Source organism: Primulina tabacum, chromosome 4, assembly GCF_025594145.1.
Source record: "Primulina tabacum isolate GXHZ01 chromosome 4, ASM2559414v2, whole genome shotgun sequence".
NCBI lineage: Eukaryota > Viridiplantae > Streptophyta > Magnoliopsida > Lamiales > Gesneriaceae > Primulina > Primulina tabacum.
The window spans coordinates 18,124,304-18,145,038 of NC_134553.1; positions in this window are offsets into that span (position 1 = coordinate 18,124,304).

Consider the following 20,735-nt stretch of genomic DNA (forward strand, 5'->3'; position numbering starts at 1 on the left):
CATGTAAGCTTAAATAATTAATTGGGAAATATTATGGTCAAGAAATCAAGAAAAAAAGTCAAAAACGTAAAATGTCAAGTCCAGGGGTAAAACGATCTTTTTACACCAAAAAAATTAGTAAACGTCATGGTAGTACTCTAAATGCTGTTTTTATGATATTATGATTATTTTTAAATGATTATGAAATGTTCATGATTAAATTATTATTTTTAAATGTCCATGGGATTTTTAATGATTTAAGGAAGACATTTAAAGGACATGTTGCATGCTTAGTTTGAAAAATAAAAATATATATTATGCACGATTTTATAAAGTGATGAGAATGTAAACGTTGAAGAAAGTGAAGTAATTGTGACTAATTCGATAATGTTGGAGATATCGTGAGGGTGACGGTCCCAGTTGAAGCCAGACGATCGTATTTCAATTATTACGAATATGAGGTAACGGTAGGTGGTAACGGTAAGAATGGAATATCGTGAGGGGAAAAGCCCCCAGAGGGAGCCCATTTATGGGAAAAGGCCCCAGAGGGAGCCCTGACGATCGTATTCTATTCGAAAGAGGATAGGCCAGGGCCTAGTTGACCGGTGAGAGTGTTGCTGGTGTCCCCTGCCGCCCAGTACTGCTGTTTCATGTAGATGGATCCATCGACTTTTGAGGTTTAAGGAAAGTCACAATTAACGATCAGAATTCAACAAAGGAAAAGGAAAAGGAAAAGGAAAAATGTTTATGATCATGAAAAAGGTTTTATGTTATGTCATGTTGAGGAAAAAAAGAAAAAAGTTAAGGTTTATGTGATGCATGTCATGAAAACGTTTATGCTTAAAGTTGATGCATTATTATGAAAATGTTTCTATTTAAAGTTCATGCATCATAAAAAGGTTTACGAAAATGTTCATGTTTGAAGTTTATGCATCTTCATGAAACGATATTTTAAGTACAAGTATTTTTCACTGTTATATGTTGACTGTATTACGTATTACTTGATATAAAGATGATGGTGTGTTGAGTCTTTAGACTCACTAGGTGTGATAGATACAGGTGAGGTTGGGGGAGGTCTTGACGGATGATTTGACTTGGCTGAAGGCGCACACGACCCGAGGACCAGCGCTTCTACTTTTTCCGCATTTACGATTTATGATTCATGATTTATGTTAAAGATTTTAAGACTAATTATTTATGCTTTTGAGAGATTTTCGAGAGGTTTAGTATGGGCTGTAATTTTCAAACTTATTTCTTTTTAGATTTGGTAAAACATGCGACCATATCATTTTATGACTATTGCACTTGATTTTTAAAATGCTAGATGGATGATGTTTTATTTTAAAAGGGGAAAATATTTTATAGCCGAAAATTGAGTGTTTAAAAAAAATAAATTCTAGTACTTTTAAAGCAATAAAAAGAGCAGACGTTTCAGTTGGTATCAGAGCAAAGTTCCTGTAAAGGGTTGTGCCACCATCATCGCCGGGAAGATCAGTCGTCAAGCCTCAAAGTTGTAAGTTTTTACTTGCTTTATATGAATCAGTATGATGCTACCTGCAGGACTTCATGGATATTATGCTTATTGTACATGTTTATGATCTTTTTAAGTAATTATGCTTTGCATGCTTAAATTGCTAAAATGAGTTAAGATATGCCACATGATTAGAGAACTTAGTTTTAAATGCATGTTGGTTACGTTAGAATTTGGAAAACGTTCAGATAAAATGCCTCCTAGACGTGCCTCTGTTAATGAAAACCAAGCAGAAAACAGCGTGAATCACCAAGGGAACAATCAAGGAAATGCACCACCACCAGGGGATGCTGCTACTCGTGCTCTTGAGGGGATGGCTCGTCTCTTCGAGCAGCAGTTAGAGCAGCAGTTAGAGCAGATGCAGCAACAGTCACCTAGGCAACAGCACGACATTATGATCAGTTCCAGGAGGCTAGGGCCAAAGAATTTTCTGGCACCACCGACCCCTTTGCTGCTGAGAGTTGGATCCATTCACTTGAGTTACACTTTCGTTATCTGGATATGGGGGATGCGGATCGAGTGAGGTGTACAACTTATCTATTCAGGGATGACGCTTCTTTATGGTGGGAAGGGAGCCGAGCACGGTGTTAATCTTGCTACTATCACTTAGGCTTGTTTCAAGGAAATATTCTATGAAAAATACTTTACTGCCGATGTTAGAGGACGATTGATGAGGGAGTTTATGACCCTCCGACAGGGGGATGCGACTGTTGCCGAGTTTGTAAAGAAGTTTGATAGGGGTTGCCATTTTGTACCCCTCATTGCCGGGGATTCTGCGATGAAGCTTAAGCATTTCATGGATGGCATACGACCTACCCTTCGCAACAATGTTATGGTGATGCGACCTTTGGATTATGCTACTGCCGTCGCTTATGCTTTCCAGTCCGAACAGTCTTTGAGGGACATCGATTTTGAGAATCAGCGCAAGAGGCAAGCAACATCAGAATAATAATAATCAGCCTAACAAGAAGCCGTACACGGGTCCTCCTAGACCTCATGGGCCTCAAAGGCCCCAAGGTCAAGTCAAGAAACAAGCACCTCAAAAGCCACAAAATCCTGGAGCACCAAAGCCTACTGAAAGGCAACCATGCAAGGAGTGCAACCGTCTTCATCTTGGCAAATGTCAATGGGGATCATTTATATGTTTCTACTGCAAGGAGGCTGGACACAAAGCTATTGATTGCCCAAAGAGGAAAACAGCTACTACGACACAAGCTTATGTTATGAATGCCGAGGAAGCTGAGGAAGTGGCAGACACTACATTAATTACGGGTAATCTAGTCATTTAACATTTTTATATTGCTTATTATTGCATGAAATGTTAAATTGGTTATTAAAGTTGATTTAGGAACAAGATTTAACCTAGTGGGAATTAGGTTGCACGTTCTAAATAGTTGGATTTAAGTTATGATTTTAGAAACCATAGAAAATGATGTTAATTTTGTGCCATATTTTATGGATGTATTGATTTCAAATAAAAAGTCGAGGGCCAAAATTTAAATAAAATCATAACTAAGGGATTTTTAGGGGATTTCGAAATTATTGGGGTTAAATGTGCAATTTTCGAAAATATGAGGTCTAAATTGTAATTTTCGATAATAAAGGGACCATAACGTAATTAACCATAAGATAAGGGAACAAAGTGAAATTGTTGAAGTCTTAAGGACCATGATTATAATTTTCGAAATCTCGAAGGACCAAAACGAAAAATTACGTAAATATTAGGGCCATAATGTAATTTTCCGAAATTTTGGGTACTAAAGTGCAAATTTCGAAAAATTGAAGGGCTAAAATGTAATTTTTCAAGAAATGCTGAAGTTCAACACGCAATCTACCTATAACTTTGGGAATTAACGATAGTAAATCCTTAAGTTTCAACACGAAAACATTTAAAAGACATCTTTCACCGCAGGGAGGATCATCATTCTAGGAGTATCTACCTAAGCATTGCTAGATTCAGGAGCTACATATTCTTTTATATCTGAAACCTTCATCAAAAGACTGAAAATTACTCCTCATGATATGGGTTTGGGTTTCAAGGTTTCTATCCCTTCCGGTGATCAAATGCTCACATCTAAGATTGTCAAGAATCTAGAGCTTCGTTTAAGCAAAGATATTGTGCGGGCATATCTCATTGTGCTTCCTATGCCCGAATTCGATATTATACTTGGGATAGATTGGCTATCAGCAAATGGAGCTTCGATTGATTTTTGTTAGCGATAAGTGTCTATAATGCCACCTAGTGGTAAATCTTTTGTCTTCGAGGCGGCAAGAAACAAAAAAATGACGCACATTATCTCCTGTCTATGTGAGAGGAAGCTAATTAAGCGAGGATGCCAAGCTTTTCTAGCATGTGTCACCACCACACATGTATCTATCAGTCAGAAGTTAGAAGATGTTGATATTGCGAGAGATTTTCCTAGCGTCTTTCCCGAAGACGTTTCTGGCATTCCGTCTGATCGTGAAGTGGAATTCTCTATTGATCTAATGTCGGGCACAATTCCTATATCAAAAGCACCTTATCGTCTAGCACCTGTCCGAAATGAAAGAGCTAAAAGATCAAATCCAAGAATTGCTAGACAAGGGTTTTGTTTGCCCTAGTTATTCTCCATAGGGAACACCGCTATTATTTGTGAAGAAGAAGGATGGTAGTATGCGTCTTTGCATTGATTATCGAGAGCTCAATAGGGTCACCATCAAGAATAAGTATCTACTGCCTAGAATTGAAGATTTATTTGATCCGTTGCAAGGAGCATCGATATTTTCTAAGATTGATCTGCGATCTGGTTACCATCAATTAACAATTAAAGAGTCTGATGTTCACAAGATAGCATTTCGTACTAGATATGGGCACTATGAGTTTATGGTCATGCTGTTCGGGTTGACTAATGCGCCAGCGATCTTCATGGATCTCATGAATCGCGTATTTCAGCCGTATCTGGATCAGTTTATTATTGTCTTCATTGATGACATATTGATCTATTCCAAGAGCAGAGAGGAGCATAGCCTTCACTTGAGGATCGCACTGCAGGTACTGCAAGACAGGAAACTATGTGCGAAGTTCAGCAAGTGCGAGTTTTGGCTTGATAGAGTGGCATTCTTAGGCCAGATCATTTCTAGTGATGGTAGTAGAAGTTGATCCGAGTAAAGTGGAAGCAGTAAAAGATTGGCCAGTACCAAAGAGTGTTACTGAGATTCGCAGTTTCTTAGGAACTAGCTGGCTATTATCGCAAGTTTATTCAGGGGTTCTCATCTATAGCGGTACCTATGACCGCCTTGACAAAGAAGAATGCAAAGTTTGTTTGGGGATCCGAGTGTCAAGACAGTTTTGAAAAGTTGAAGCAAGCCTTGATATCAGCACCAGTATTGTCTATGCCATCAGAGCAGGGGGAGTATGTACTTTATACCGACTCTTCTAAACTTCGGTTTGGGCGCAGTTCTGATGCAAAACGACAGAGTTATCGCCTATGCATCAAGGCAGCTGAATATTCATGAAAAGAACTACCCTACTCATGATCTTGAGCTTAGCAGCAGTAGTCTTTGCACTAAAAATTTGGAGACACTACGTTTATGGGGAGAAGTGCAAGATATTCACCGATCATAAAAGTTTGAAATACTTCTTCACCCAAAAGGAGTTGAATATGAGACAACGCAGATGGCTTGAGTTAGTGAAGGACTATGATTGTGACATTATCTACCATCCGGGAAAAGCTAATGTAGTGGCAGACGCGTTGAGTAGAAAGGCAGCAGTTATTACTCAATTATCACTACAAAAACCGTTGCAGTCCGAGATATAGCGGTTTGAGCTTACAGTGTATGCTAGGGGCGAGGCCCCAAATCTTGCCACATTAACACTACAGACGACTTTGAGAGATCGAATTCGAGATGGACAGTCCACTGATGAGCAGTTGCAAAAGTGGAGAGCTAGAGATGAAGCCAAGGGCCGGAATTTATATTCAGTGGTGGATGGTTTATTCGCTATCGACATCGTCTATGGGTTCCTAGTGAAGACTCTTTGAAAGATCTTATTATGAAGGAAGCCCATGACACATCTTACTCCATCCATCCGGGAAGTACGAAGATGTACAAAGATCTGTAGTTGTTGTATTGGTGGCCAGGCATGAAGAGAGACATTCTGAGATTTGTATCCGAGTTCTTGACTTGTAAGTAAGTTAAAGCAGAGCATCAAAGACCAGAGGGAAAATTGAAGCCACTCCCTACTCTCCGAGTGGAAATGGGAGAACATTACTATGGACTTTGTTGTGGGATTGCCAAAGACCGTTAAGGGATTGAATGCCATTTGGGTGATAGTGGATCGTCTTACGAAATCAGCGCATTTTCTACCTATTAAGACCACATTCACCATGATTCAGTATGCAGAATTATATATTCAGGGAGATAGTTCGTCTGCATGGGATTCCAGTGTCTATTGTTTCTGACAGGGATCCGAGATTCACGTAATATTTTTGGAAAAGTCTGCATGCAGCTATGGGGACCAAGTTATTGTTCAGTACAACGTTCCATCCTCAAACCGATGGTCGGTCAGAAAGAGTTATTCAGATTTTGGAAGATCTACTGCGAGCACGTGTTATTGATTTCCAAGACAGTTGGGAACTAAAGTTACCTCTAGTGGATTTCACCTACAATAATAGTTTCCAATCATCAATCGGGATGGCTCCTTTTGAGGCACTCTATGGAAGGAAATGTAGATCTCCTATTCATTGGGACGAGGTTGGGAAGAGAAGAGATATTGGTCCGGATGTGATTGAATAGACTGCCGAGCTTGTAGTCAAAATTCGTGAGAGAATGAAGACTGCACAAAGCCGACAAAAGAGTTATGCGGACAAAAAACGTAGGGACTTAGAGTTTGCAGTGGGTGATCATGTATTTATGAAAATAGCACCTTTGAAGGGTGTTATGCGCTTTGGCAAGAAATGCAAGCTTAGTCCAAGATTTATAGGTCCGTTTGAGATTTTGGAGAGGATTGGGACACTGGCTTATAGAGTGGCATTGCCACCAGCGCTTGCAGGAGTTCACAATGTGTTCCACATTTCAATGCTGTGGAAGTACATGTTAAATCCGTCACATGTGCTTAATTATGAACCTCTTCAATTAATTACAAATATGACATATGAAGAAAGACCTGTCCAGATCTTAGCAAGGCAAGAAAGACGATTGCGGAACAAAGTCATTCCAATGGTCAAGGTCAAGTGGCTGAATCACTCGGAAGAGGAAGCTACTTGGGAAACCGAGAGAGACTTGAAGAGTCACTATCCAGATCTATTCGGTAAGTTCTAATTTCGAGGACGAAATTCTAATTAAGGGGGGGAGGAATTGTAAGGTCCAAAATTAAGACGACCTAATTCAACTACATGCAAATCTAGGAAATAATTGAAAATGAGTAATTAAATTATTTTAATTGCTTAATTAATTATGTGTCATGCATGATTTTATGTTAGTTATGGTTTAGTTGTCATTTTGCATAAAATTGTATTTTAAGGAATATTCAAGTTGCGATCGAGGAACGGAGACCGAAGGCTGAAAAACGTAAAATGCTTTTATTAAATAATTATTTTTAATTATTTTAAATATGGTCGATGGTTTTGCATATTTTTTAAAATAAGGGGTTTTGAGGTGATTTTATACGCCGGGACGTAAATTTTATCGGTGTTGGTTTTTCAACTAAAATACGAGCTTTTTTGCAACCCGGCTAATAAATTCATAAATTTATTTAAACAAAAACTTTGTTAATATTTTATTAAATCCTAATCAAGACTAATGGGCTTAATTTAGTGGCTTCATAGGCCTAAGCCTAGTTAGTAATTTAGTTAGTGTATTTAATATATTAAAACACCTAAAACCCTACACCATGCAACAAAAACTCACGCTTCCCACTTTTAATATTCTGAGAAAACTCTCTCCCAACTCACAACACACACGGCACTACACTCTCAGCTTTTTGGAAGAGAAATTCGAAGGGTTCAAAGGAAAACAAGCCGAAGGTTTCGATCCGTTCTTCGTCGTCAACGTTATTCCGTGTGTATAAAATGCAAAGGCACGCCATACATCTCTTTTTCTCATTCATCATATCATAATATTGTTTTAAATATTGTATACATGAAGAGCATGAAATCAATTTCTGTATTTTCAAAATTTTGGCATGCACAAGAGGTAAACTCATGATCCTATGTTGTAAATTTTTGTTTTATATTGTCTGGAGGCTGCCATGATCATAGGTGATGAACAAGTGAAGTTTATGAACAATTTTAAAAGGGTCCTAACCCACGAAAACACAGCACCACAAGAAAACTCACCAAAATGTATTTCTACTGTCTGGGGTTCGGCTTTCATGTTCCAAGGGGAGGGCAGGCAAGGGCTTGGGTTCAGGGTAGGCCTAGGGTCTGGTTGTGTCAAGGGGAGAGTCCTAGCCAAGCTAGGACTCGGATTAGGAGGGCTGGGAGGGGTCCTTGCAAGCAAGGATTCCTACCCGAGAAGTTGCATAGAATTGTGCAGACTTCGCGCGAGTTGTAGGGGCGTAAGGGTTCGGTCCAGGGCTCAGGGGCTGGGCTAGGACGAGTCTTTAGAGTCTTAGGATGGTGTGAGGATGAGTGGTTTGGGGCCTGGGCTCGCTGGCAAGGTCCTGGAAGCAAAAAGGGAGAGTCCTATCACTAGTGGGGTTCTCGGCCAGCTTAGGGGGTAATTGAGGGGTTTTGTTTTTGTTTTTATATTAAAGTTTGGGATTTTTCAGGATTAAAACACCGTCAAAACAATTAATTAAAGATAAAAGAAAAAGTCTAATATTAAGCTAAATAAAATTATGAAAAAATTCATGTAAGCTTAAATAATTAATTGGGAAATGTTAGGGTCAAGAAATCAAGAAAAAAAGTCAAAAACGTAAAATGTCAAGTCCAGGGGTAAAACGATCTTTTTACACCAAAAAAATTAGTAAACGTCATGGCAGTGCTCTAAATGCTGTTTTTATGATATTATGATTTATTTTTAAATGATTATGAAATGTTCATGATTAAATTATGATTTTTAAATGTCAATGGGATTTTTATAATTTAAGGAAGACATTTAAAGGACATGTTGCATGCTTGGTTTCAAAAATAAAATCTATGTTATGCACGATTTTATAAAGTGATGAGAATGTAAACGTTGAAGGAAGTGAAGTAATTTTGACTAATTCGATAATGTTGGAGATATCGTGAGGGTGATGGTCCCAGTTGAAGCCAGACGATCGTATTTCAATTATTACGAATATGAGGTAACGGTAGGTGGTAACGGTAAGAATGGAATATCGTGAGGGGAAAAGCCCCAGAGGGAGCCCATTTATGGGAAAAGGCCCCAGAGGGAGCCCTGACGATCGTATTCTATTCGAAAGAGGATAGGCCAGGGCCCAGTTGACCGGTGAGAGTGTTGCTGGTGTCCCCTGCCGCCCAGTACTGCTGTTTCATGTAGATGGATCCATCGACTTTTGAGGTTTAAGGAAAGTCACAATTAACGATCAGAATTCAACAAAGGAAAAGGAAAAGAAAAGGAAAATGAAAAGGAAAAATGTTTATGATCATGAAAAATGTTTTATGTTATGTCATGTTGAGGAAAAGTAAGGAAAAGATTAACGTTTATGTGATGCATGTCATGAAAACCGTTTATTCTTAAAGTTGATGCATCATTATGAAAATGTTTCTATTTAAAGTTCTTGCATCATAAAAAGGTTTACGAAAAATGTTCATGTTTGAAGTTCATGCATCTTCATGAAACGATATTTTAAGTACAAGTATTTTTCACTGTTATATGTTGACTGTATTACGTATTACGTATTACTTGCTATAAAGATGATGATGTGTTGAGTCTTTAGACTCATTAGGTGTGATGGATGCAGGTGAGGTTGAGGGAGGTCATGACGGATGATTTGACTGGGCTGAAGGCGCACACGACCCGAAGACCAACGCTTCTACTTTTTCCGCATTTACGATTTATGATTCATGATTTATGTTAAAGATTTTAAGACTAATTATTTATGCTTTTGAGAGATTTTTGAGAGGTTTAGTATGTGCTATACTTTTCAAACTTATTGCTTTTTAGGTTTGGTAAACATGCGATGATGTCATTTTATGACTACTGCACTTAATTTTTAAAATGCTAGATGAATGATGTTTTATTTTAAAAGGGTAAAATATTTTATAAAAATATTTTCATGTGGTAAATGTACATGGCCGAAAAATTGAGTGTTTTAAAAAAAAATTCTAGTACTTTTAAAGCAATAAAAAGAACAGACGTTTCAGTCTGTTTGAGGATGAAATGCAGTACTGAAAAGTAACTTGGTTCCCAAGGCCACATGTAAATTCTTCTAGAATGATGAATTGAATCGTGTGTCTCTGTCCGACACTATAGAGACAAGATTTCCATGAATTCTGACTATCTCTCGAATATATAGCTCTGCATACTGTGTCATGGAAAGAGTCGTCTTCACTTGTAGGAAATGTGCTGACTTAGTAAGGCGGCCCACTATTACCTAAATGGAATTGAGTCCTTTCACCGTCTTTGGCATTCCTACCACAAAATCCATAGTAATGCTCTCCCAGTTCCACTCGGGAATCTGAAGTGGTCGAAGCATTCTTCCTGGTCTTTGATGCGCTGCCTTCACTTGTTGACATGTTAAGCATTCAGATACAAAGCGCATAATATCTCTTTTCATTCCCGGCCACCAATATAAAAGTTACAAGTCCTTGTACATCTTGGTATTACTGGGATGAACAAAATAAGGGGTACTATGAGCTTTAGTCAAAATGTCAACTCTAAGTGAATCACCACTAGGAACCCATACTTGACCTCGATACTTAACAATGCTATCCTCGACTGAATATAATATGTTGCCCTTCAATTCATCTCGCTGTCTCCATTTCTGTAATTGCTCATTGTTAGACTATCCAACTCGAATTCTATCTCGCAGAGTGGAATGTACTATCAATGTAGCAAGATTAAGGGCCTTTCCCCTAGCATAAACTTCAAGATCAAACCGCTGAATTTCCACTTGTAGAGGCTTCTGTACTGATAATTGGGCCAAGACTGACCATTTCCTACTCAAATCGTCCGCCACTATATTAGCTTTTCCAGGATGGTAGCTAATGTCGCAGTCATAGTCCTTTACAAGTTTTAGTCATCTTATTTGTCTCATATTCAGCTCCTTTTGGGTGAAGAAATACTTGATGCTTTTGTGGTCCGTAAAGATCTTGCTTTTCTCGCCATACAAGTAGTGCCTCCAAATTTTCAACGCAAATACGACTACTGCAAGCTCAAGATCATGCGTGGAATAATTCTTTTCATGTACTTTCAGCTGTCTAGATGCGTACGCTATGACTTGCTCATGCTGCATAAGAACTACATCCAATACTAGTTTCGAAGCATCGATGTACAAAACAGATTCCCCTTGTTCGGTCGGCATCACTGGAACTAGTGCGGTAGTGAGTGCTTGCTTCAACTGATCAAAGCTATTTTGATACTCCGGTCCCCATACAAATTTCACATATTTTTCATCAATGATGTCAAGGGTACTGCAATGGACGAAAAACCTTTGATGAACTTATGATAGTAGCCAGCCAAAGCCAAGAAACTGTGGAGTTCCGTGACACTTTTAGTCACTGGCCACTGCTTGATTGACTCGACCTTAGATGGGTCGACCTATACTCCCTCTTCTTACACGATGTGGCCTAAGAATGCCATCCTCTCTAGTCAAAACTCGCACTTGTTGAACTTTGCATACAATTTTCGATCTCTTAACACTTGCAAGGTCGTCTTCAATTGATTCTCATGCTCCTCTCAGCTCTTGGATTGATCAAAATGTCATCGATGAAAACAATAATAAACTGATCGATGTACGGCTAAAATACCCGATTCATGAGATCGATGAAGATCACCGGAGCTTTAGTGAATGCAAAAGGGATCACTAAAATCTCACAATGCCCATAAGATGTTCTGAATGCCATCTTGTGCACATCCGTCTCTTTTATGTTCAGCTAGTGATATCCAGACCGTAAATCTATCTTTCAAAATACCGAAACTCCTTGCAATTGATCAAACAAATCTTCGATTCATGGTAATGGATACTTATTCTTCATTGTCACTCTATTCAGCTCCCTGTAATCGGTGAATTTTCTCATGCTCCCATCCTTTTTCTTCACAAATAGTACTGGCGTGCCCCATGGAGAGAAACTAGGACGAATAAATCCCTTTCCTAGCAGCTCTTGAATTTGATATTTTAATTTTTTCATTTCAGCAGGTGCTAGGCGATATGATGTCATAGAGATCGGCACAGTGCCAGACAACAATTCTTTATCAAATCCCACCTCTCGCTCGGGTGGGATACCAGAAACATCGTCAGGGAACACGTCCAAAAAGTCCTTGACAACCTCCACATCCTCGATCGATAAACTATCATTAGTGGGTACATATATAATACTAGCAAGAAAACCTTGATAGCCTTCGGATAAGCTTCTTTGCACGAATGCATGAAATGATATGCGGCATTTGATTATTTTGTGCAGCCTCAAAGATGAATGCTTTCCCATAAGGCGGCCTAATAGATACATACCTCCGCAAAAAATAAATAGTAGCCCCATTCAGTGTGAGCCAATCCATGCCCAAAATAATATCGAACTCGAGAATGGGTAATACAATAAGGTCCGCCCGTATAACATTCTTTAGCAATTTGAGTTCCATGTCCTTGACCATGATTGTAGAGACCATATGTTTGCCAGAAGGCACTATGACTCTGAATCCCGACTCTACATACACTGGTAAGATTCTCAAGTGCTTCATGAAGAATTCAGATATGAAAGAATGCATAGCTCCACAATCTAGCAAAGCGTCAGTATCTACACCCGCTAACAAAATTCGTCCTGTAATAACCGTAGCGTCTGGCTCCGCTTGCTCAGCATCCATCACGTAGGCCCTTCCAGTCGTGGATTGCTTAAGCTTTGGGCAATCAGCAGTCTTATGCCCCATTTTCCTCCGCACGAAAAGCACTTGTAGGTGCCCCACATGCACTTGCCGTAGTGATGGCGATTGCAATCCTTGCAAATTGGACTTCCTTCAGTCTTTGGGATGTTTTATTTAGGCAGTTGTTCTTGTGTTTTGTACTGTCTCGGCCGCTTCGTTGGTCCCGTAAACGGATTCTTTGAAACATCCACTATTCGTTTTTCTTAAAAGTACTAGAAATTTTTTTTATATATATATATATATATATCTTATGTATATATATATATACATATATTTACTTTAGATCTTGGCCGAATACATACACATATACTTAAAATATTTTTGACACCATTTTAAAAATAAAAAAACCAACTATATTTGAAAATTCAAAGGAAAGAGTTTAAAACATCAAAATGGTCAAACGTTTGCCAACCCTAACTTAGCAATACTCCAAAATAAAGCTAACTCTAACAACCTCTCAAAAACAACTCAGAAGCATAATAAAAGACATAAAAATCTTTAACATAAACTAAAATCATAACCGCGGAAAAACTAGCGCTGGTCCTCGGGTTATGTGCACCTTCAGTCCAGTAAGATCAACCATCAAGACCCTTAACAACATCAACATCATGTTCACCTGCATCGATCACACCTACTGAGTCTATTGACTCAGCAAACCACAACCATAATAGCAATAATACGTATACAATCACATACAACAGTGAAAATACTTTTACTTAATATAACATTTCATAAACATGCATAAACTTAAACACTTTTCAAATCATCATATAAACACTCCTCATGTCCCTCTCGGTTTCCCATGTGGCTTCTTCCTCCGAGTGACTTAGACATTTGACTTTGATAATTGGTATAACTTTGTTTCGGTGTCTACTTTCTTGTCTAGCCAAGATTTGTATGGGTCTTTCCTCATATGTCATATTTGGAGTCAATTGTAGTGGTTCATGATTTAGTACATGTGAAGGGTTTGACATGTACTTTCGCAGCATAGATATGTGGAACACATTATGTACTCTGGATAGCATTGGTGGAAATGCCACTCTATAGATAGTGTTCCAATCTTTTCCAAAATCTCAAATGGTCCTATGAATCTTGGACTAGTTTTCCTTTCTTGCCAAATCGCATAACAACCTTCATAGGTGATATTTTAACAAAAACGTGGTCACCTACTACAAACTGTGACTCTCTTTGTCGCTTGTCGGCATAGCTTTTATGTCGACTTTGTGCAGTCTTCATTCTATCTCGAATTTTGACTACTATCTCCGATGTTTGCTTGATCAATTCCGGACCAAATTCTCCTCTTTCATTAACCTCGTCCCAATGTATGGGTAATCTACATTTTCTTCCATAAAGTACCTCATAAGGAGCCATCCCTATAGATGATTGATAGCTATTATTGTAGGTAAACTCCACTAGAGGAAACTTCGGTTCCCAACTTCCTTGAAAATTAATCACACAAGCTCGAATTAGATCTTCAAAAATTTGAATAACTCTCTCTGACTGACCATTGGTTTGAGGATGAAATGCCGTGATGAATAATAATTTAGTCCCCATTGCTGCATGCAGACTCTTCCAGAAAGATGATGTAGATCTCGGATCTCTGTCAGAAACAATAGATACGGGAATCTCATGCAGACAAACTATTTATCGAATATATAAATCAGCATACTGTGTGACAATGAATGTCGTCTTGATAGGTAGAAAATGCGCTGATTTTGTAAGACGGTCCACTATCACCCATATGACATTAAATCTCTTGATAGTCCTCGACAATCCCACAACAAAGTCCATAGTGATGTTTTCGAATTTCCACCCTGGGAGTAGGAAGTTTCTTAAGTTTTTCCGCTGGCCTCTGATGATCGGCTTTAAATTGTTGACGTGTCAAACACTCGGGTACAAAACGTAGGATGTGTCGTTTCATGCCCGAACACCAATACAATAATTGTAGATCCTTGTACATCTTCGTGCTTCTTGGATGAATAAAATATGGCGTGTCATGGGCTTCCTTCATGATGACCTCCCTCAAAGAATAGCCACTAGGAACCCATAGTAGATCTTGATAACGATCTATACCATCTACCTCAGAACACAACTTCGGCCCTTGGCTTTATCTCTCACTCTCCACTTTCGCAATTGCTCATCAGTAGACATGTCCCTCACAGATTCTCTCTCAAAGTCGATTGTACTGTCATGGAGGCGAGATTAGGGGCCTCGTCCCTAGCATACACTATAAGCTCAAAACACACTATCTCATACTGCAATGGTCGTTGAAGTGATAATTCACTGATAACTGCTGTCTTTCTACTCAATGCGTCCGTTACCACATTAGCTTTTCTCGGATGGTAGCTAATGTCACAGTCGTAGTCCTTTACAAACTCTAGCCATCTTCTTTGCCTCATATTCAACTCTTTTTGTGTGAAGAAGTACTTCAAACCTTTTTGGTCGGTGAAAGTCTTGCACTTTTCCCCATAAAAGTAATGTCTCCAAATATTTATTGCAAAAACATATGCTGCGAGCTCAAGATCATGTGTGGGGTAATTCTCCTCATGCACTTTCAACTGTCTCGACGCATAAGCTATGACTCGGTCATTTTGCATCAGAACTGTGCCCAAACCCAGTTTCGAGGCGTCGGTATACATAAATACTCTCCTTGCCCCGATGGCATCGATAATAAGATTGCTTCAACTCGTCAAATCTTTCTTGGCACTCGGATACCCATATAAATTTTGCATTCTTCTTTGTCAAGATGGTCAAGAGTACCGCAATAGATGAGAATCCTTGAATAAAATTTCAATAATAGCCACGTAGTCCAAAGAAACTACGTATCTCGGTTACGCTTTTTGGTACAGGCCATTCTTTCACTGCTTCAACTTTGTTGGATCCCCCTCGACTCCATCTCTAGAAATGATGTGACCTAAGAACGCCACTCTCTCGAGCCAAAACTCATACTTGCTGAATTTTGCATACAACTTCCTATCTTGCAGTAATTGTAGTGCTGACTATGCTCCTCTTTGCTCTTTGAGTATATCAGAATATCATCAATAAAAACGATCACGAATTGATCTAGGTACGGCTGAAATACGCGATTCATGAGATCCATAAAGATCGCTGGCACATTGGTTAGTCCGAATGGCATGACCTTAAATTCATAATGCCCAAAACAAGTTCTGAACGCTGTCGTATGAACATCCGTCTCTTTCACCTTCAACTGATGATATTCAGAACCAAGATCTATCTTTGAGAATATAGATGCTCCTTGTAGTTGGTCAAATAGATCTTCAATTCTTGGTAGAGGATATTTATTCTTTATAGTGACCCTATCCAGCTCACTATAGTCGATGCAGAGTCGCATAATACCATCTTTCTTCTTTACAAACAATACTGGCGCTCCCCATGGAGAACAGCTAGGGCGTATATCACCATTATCTAATAATTCTTGGATTTGATCTTTTAATTCTTTCATTTAAGCGAGCGCTAGAGGGTGCTTTAGAAGTTCGTACAGTGCCCGACATCGACTCAATGGAAAATTTTACCTCATGATCCGGTGGAATGGCAGAGACGTCCTCTGGAAAGACGCTAGGAAAATCTCTGACGATATCAACATCCTCTAGCTTCTGGATGTCGGGAACATGTGCTGAAATAACACATGCTAGATAAGCTTGGCATCCTCTCATAATAAGCTTCCTTGCACACATACAAGAGATAATGTGTGGCATTTGCTTGTTTCTTGCTGGACTCAAAAATAAAAGGCTTCCCACTAGGCAGTCGAATAGACACTGTCCTCTGCTAAAAATCTATCGAAGCTCCATTTGCTGTCAGCCAATCCATGCCAAGTTTAATGTCAAATTCAGGCATTGGAAGTACGTAAGATCTACCCGAACCACATATTTATATTAACGAAGCTCCAGATTCTTCACTTGGCTTGATGTGACCATTTGATCATTGGAAGGAATAGAAACTTGGAAACCTAATCCCATATCATCGGGTATAATATTTAGTCCCTTGGTGAATGTATCAGGATATAAATGGGTCTGTAGCTCCCGAATCCAGCAATGCGTAGGTAGCTACGCCTTGGACGAGTATCCTTCCTGCGACGAATATGCTGATAAATTCATTCGTGATGAAGCTTAAGGAATTTGTATCATTATTATCCCAAAAATTTATTAAGATGACTGATTGGATCCTATTGTTCCTAGGAAAATTCACAAATTCCCCCTTATAATTTCCGATTAATTGCATTTTGACCCTTCAATTTTTCGAAATTTGTATTTTAGTCCCCCATAATTTTTGAATTTTGCAATTGACCCCTTAAATTTTTGGAAATTTCGATTTTTGGTCCCTTAAATTTCGAAATTGCATACTTGGACCTTACATTTTTTGGAAATTACCCTTAAGTCCCTTAGGTCTTCGAAAATTAGAATTTGGTCCTTAAAATTTTCAAAAAACTCGCATAATAGTCCCTTAAGTTTCGATTATTGCAATTTAGCCCCTTAAACTTTCGAAAATTCCTAATCATGCCCCAGGTTTTGATTTCCCTCAATTTTAAGCCCTAAAACTTTCCTTTGGAAATAATTACCTTCTTTGCATAATTAAGGCTCAAAATTCAAGTCTAATTCTATAGTTTCCATTTTTATCTCTTAATTCCAACTAAGGTTGTAACGCTCCGAAAATTTAAAGGTCCACGTAAACCACATGCATGCAGTTATTAAATTCCTTTGTATTTTAATTAAATGTTTTAATTGCATGAATTAATTATGTTGTGCATATTTACATGTTTAAAATATATTTTTCTACATGGTTGCATTAAAATATATTTTTAAAGGTTATTTGAATTGCGATCGAGGAACGGAGACCGATGACTAAAAAATAAAAATATTTTTATTGGTTAATTGTTTTTAATTATTTAAATTAAGGGTTATGCTTTTTATTATTTTTGAAAATATGGAGTTTTGAGGTGATTTTATACGTCGAGACGTAATTTTTATCGGTGTTCGTTTTCAACAATAATGCAAGCGCTTTGGCTACCAGGCTAATAAATTCACAAACTTTATTAAAACAAATAATTTTTTTATATTTTAATTAATCACTAATAGGCCTAATTAACCTCCTTAATGGGCCTAAGCTTGTTTAAGTTATTAATTAACTATATTTAAAACTAAAACCTACCCATCCCCTACCACAACTGTAGAACCCGTAAATCAGTCTACGTTAAGCCATGCATAATTCTAGATTTCTAAATTTAATTGACTTCATTGCATAATTATTTTAAATGCATTTATTTGAAGTTAATTATTTTATTATTTCAGTTCACTAGTTTGATTTTTAGCATTTCAGTTATTTCAGTGAGGCCGGACCGGAGTTGGAGTTTTGAGATAGAATTTAAGATTTGAGAAAATATTTCCAGAAGTTAATTTAGCTAGCAAGTAAGTTCATTTAAGTTAGAAAGAGAGGTTTGAGGATTTAATTTAATTATTTGAGGTGATTAAGAAATGAGCTCATTTAAGTTAATTAATTAAGGGGTTAGCTCACCAAATTAATTAAAGGATTAGTAAAGTTTTTAAGGGTTATTAATTCACTAGATAATTATTTTTCCCTTCCTTTTATTTAGTGAATTTCGGCCACCCCCTTAGACTATTAAACAATTCATTTGCCTTGCCACCTTTGACCCTTTCTTGTATTTAATTAGGAAGATAATTCTTTGATCTTTCTAGCACCATTTAATGAACTAATTAGCATTATCCTATCCTAGTCTAGCATGTAAAAATCGGCCATCACCATTCTAGAAACACCCAACATAGACTTGATATCAAACAACCATTCAAAATTCAAATTTAGGAGACTTAGTCTTGATATCTTTCCGTATATCTTGCACCTATCCCCCTCACTCCCATAACCACTTATCTCCCCTCCCTCACCACCGAAATACCTCATCCTTCAGATCCATTTTCAGTGTAGAAAAGTCGTGAGTTCATAGCCTAAGAGTAGAGAGAAAAATCGAGAGCAAGGTAGGTAGAAAAGGAAGCCACTCCGTCTCCTCCGCGCCGTCTCGTCTCTTCTTTTCGTTTTCATTTCAAACGATAACCAGGCATGTCTAGATTTCTTTCAAACCTCAATCAAGTCATATTATCAATTATTTTTAGTATATGATCATGTTTTATCAAGCAAAAACCGAGATACATGTCAAAACATTTTGAAACAACACATGCAGAATTTTCGATTTTTCCTTGGCAAGCTTCACGGTTTCTTTTGGTTTGTGAGTTTCAGGTGATTGGTTCGACTCCAGGCTCCCAAGGCGACTTATATACATGTAATAGGATGCATTAGGACCACATTTGTCCATCGGTTTCAGCCCATGCTCGCTGGAAAGCAAGAAATGACAGCAACACCATTTGTGTCCCTTTTTGAGTTCGAAAATTCAGTTTGGTTGTCAAGGAGGAAGGATTTGATCTTGACTGCCCCAAGGGCCTATAGCCATGGTTAGATCAATTCCCTAGCATGTTTAAGACATGACTAAGTCGCCCTTTTGGTGGCTTGGTCCATGGCTCATCGGTTTTTAAATAATCAACAAGAACAGCCCCTTTCCCCATTCGGCTTCTTCATTGGTTCAGCATATGGTTTCGGTTTTCGGTTGCTTGGTATGGATCTTGGTTGGGCTATGGCCCATAGCCACGGTTCATACCATGCCCCTATATGTCTAGATCGTGCCATGGTCAATCAAATGGCCACTGGAACGACGCAAGACATCGATCTAAGCAAAACACTACACACGCATGCACGTTGGTTCTCGGTTGGAGTTTCGGTTGAGTTTTGGTGTGACGCGGATTGTGGCTGGCCTAGGGCCCTTAGCCATGGTTCAAATCACTCCTTGGGATGTTGGTAAGAGTCTCTGGTTGGTGGTTCACGCCCCAATGGCCGGTAGTCTCGAAAACAACACAAGTTACACGATTGTACAGTTGCTGGAAAATTACAGCAAGTTGCTGTGTCGGTTCGGTGGCTCGTTCGAGTTCTTGGTTGGCTTTTAGCCCATGGATTTTGACTGGACAGTGCCTCATTGAGTTAGGAAGGTCATGTTTTTGACCGTTCATCATTCGGATCATTTTTGAGGTCGTACGAGAATTTACGGTGCGATGTGCCAAATTGACTCTCGAAAGAGCGTTTCGTGTTTCGGCCTCCATTCCACCTAGATTTCGACCCTATCATTTTAGGAGCATTATTTTATGATTTTTCAGCGTATTTTAATCATGACTATATGTCGGTTCAGTGTCGGTTCAGGTTGGTTCGGAGTCATGATTGAATACGAAGTCGTTAGGCGTCATAGTCGCATCTTTTGAACGTAAATTGCATAGTTGGTCAAGTTTTAGCATTTGCATGTTTTTCATGGCACAGTTAAGTTGCAGCGAGCCTGGGGACGATCCAATCCAATCCAGTTGGTAAAATTACGGGACATTTCATTATGTCAGTTAATTATTTTACGTGCATTAAATAGAAAATGATTATTTTTGAGATTTATGCGATATGGCTTGTGGTTCATTCACTATGTGGGAGTGTTATTTTATACGGTCGCCACTGACCGATCAGTTCAGTATGGTACCACCCGGTTGCCAGTGACCGGCCAGCTCAGTTCAGTTTCAGCCTCCCCGGTAGCCAGTTACCGATCAGTTCAGCTTAGTGCAGGGGCCACAGGCGTAAAACATAATCTCAACAGAAAATTTTACCAGTTATTTCAGTAAAGGCTCCAAGGAGCAAACATTTTTACTGTGATTATCAGTTCAGTTATGCACGTATTATAATTGCTCAGTACAGATTATTTTCAGCATGCCTCATGACATGATATTTTATCCAATGCATATTTTACTTCAGATTTTACTCGTTACCTGCGATATATGCATGCTGAGTCTTTAGGCTCACTAGACTTGATTGTTGTAGGTACTGATGAAGCCAGGGCCGAGGGCGGGGACCAGTGAGCCAGCTTGGGTCGGCAGTAGTGGCACCCGAGGACCTCAGTGCAGCAGTTGTTATTTTATTCCGCAAACATTTTATCAGTCGTTGGATATTTTTAAATTGTGATTTTTGGTAAACTTTATTTTATTCCGCTGCGATATTTTAAATATTGAACTTGATTCATCAGTCGATTTTATGAATGACGCCATTTAAGTTCTTTTAAAAAGAAAATTTTTAATTTTCCGCAAATTTTCAAGCAAGAAGTTTTAGGGCACTTTACAAC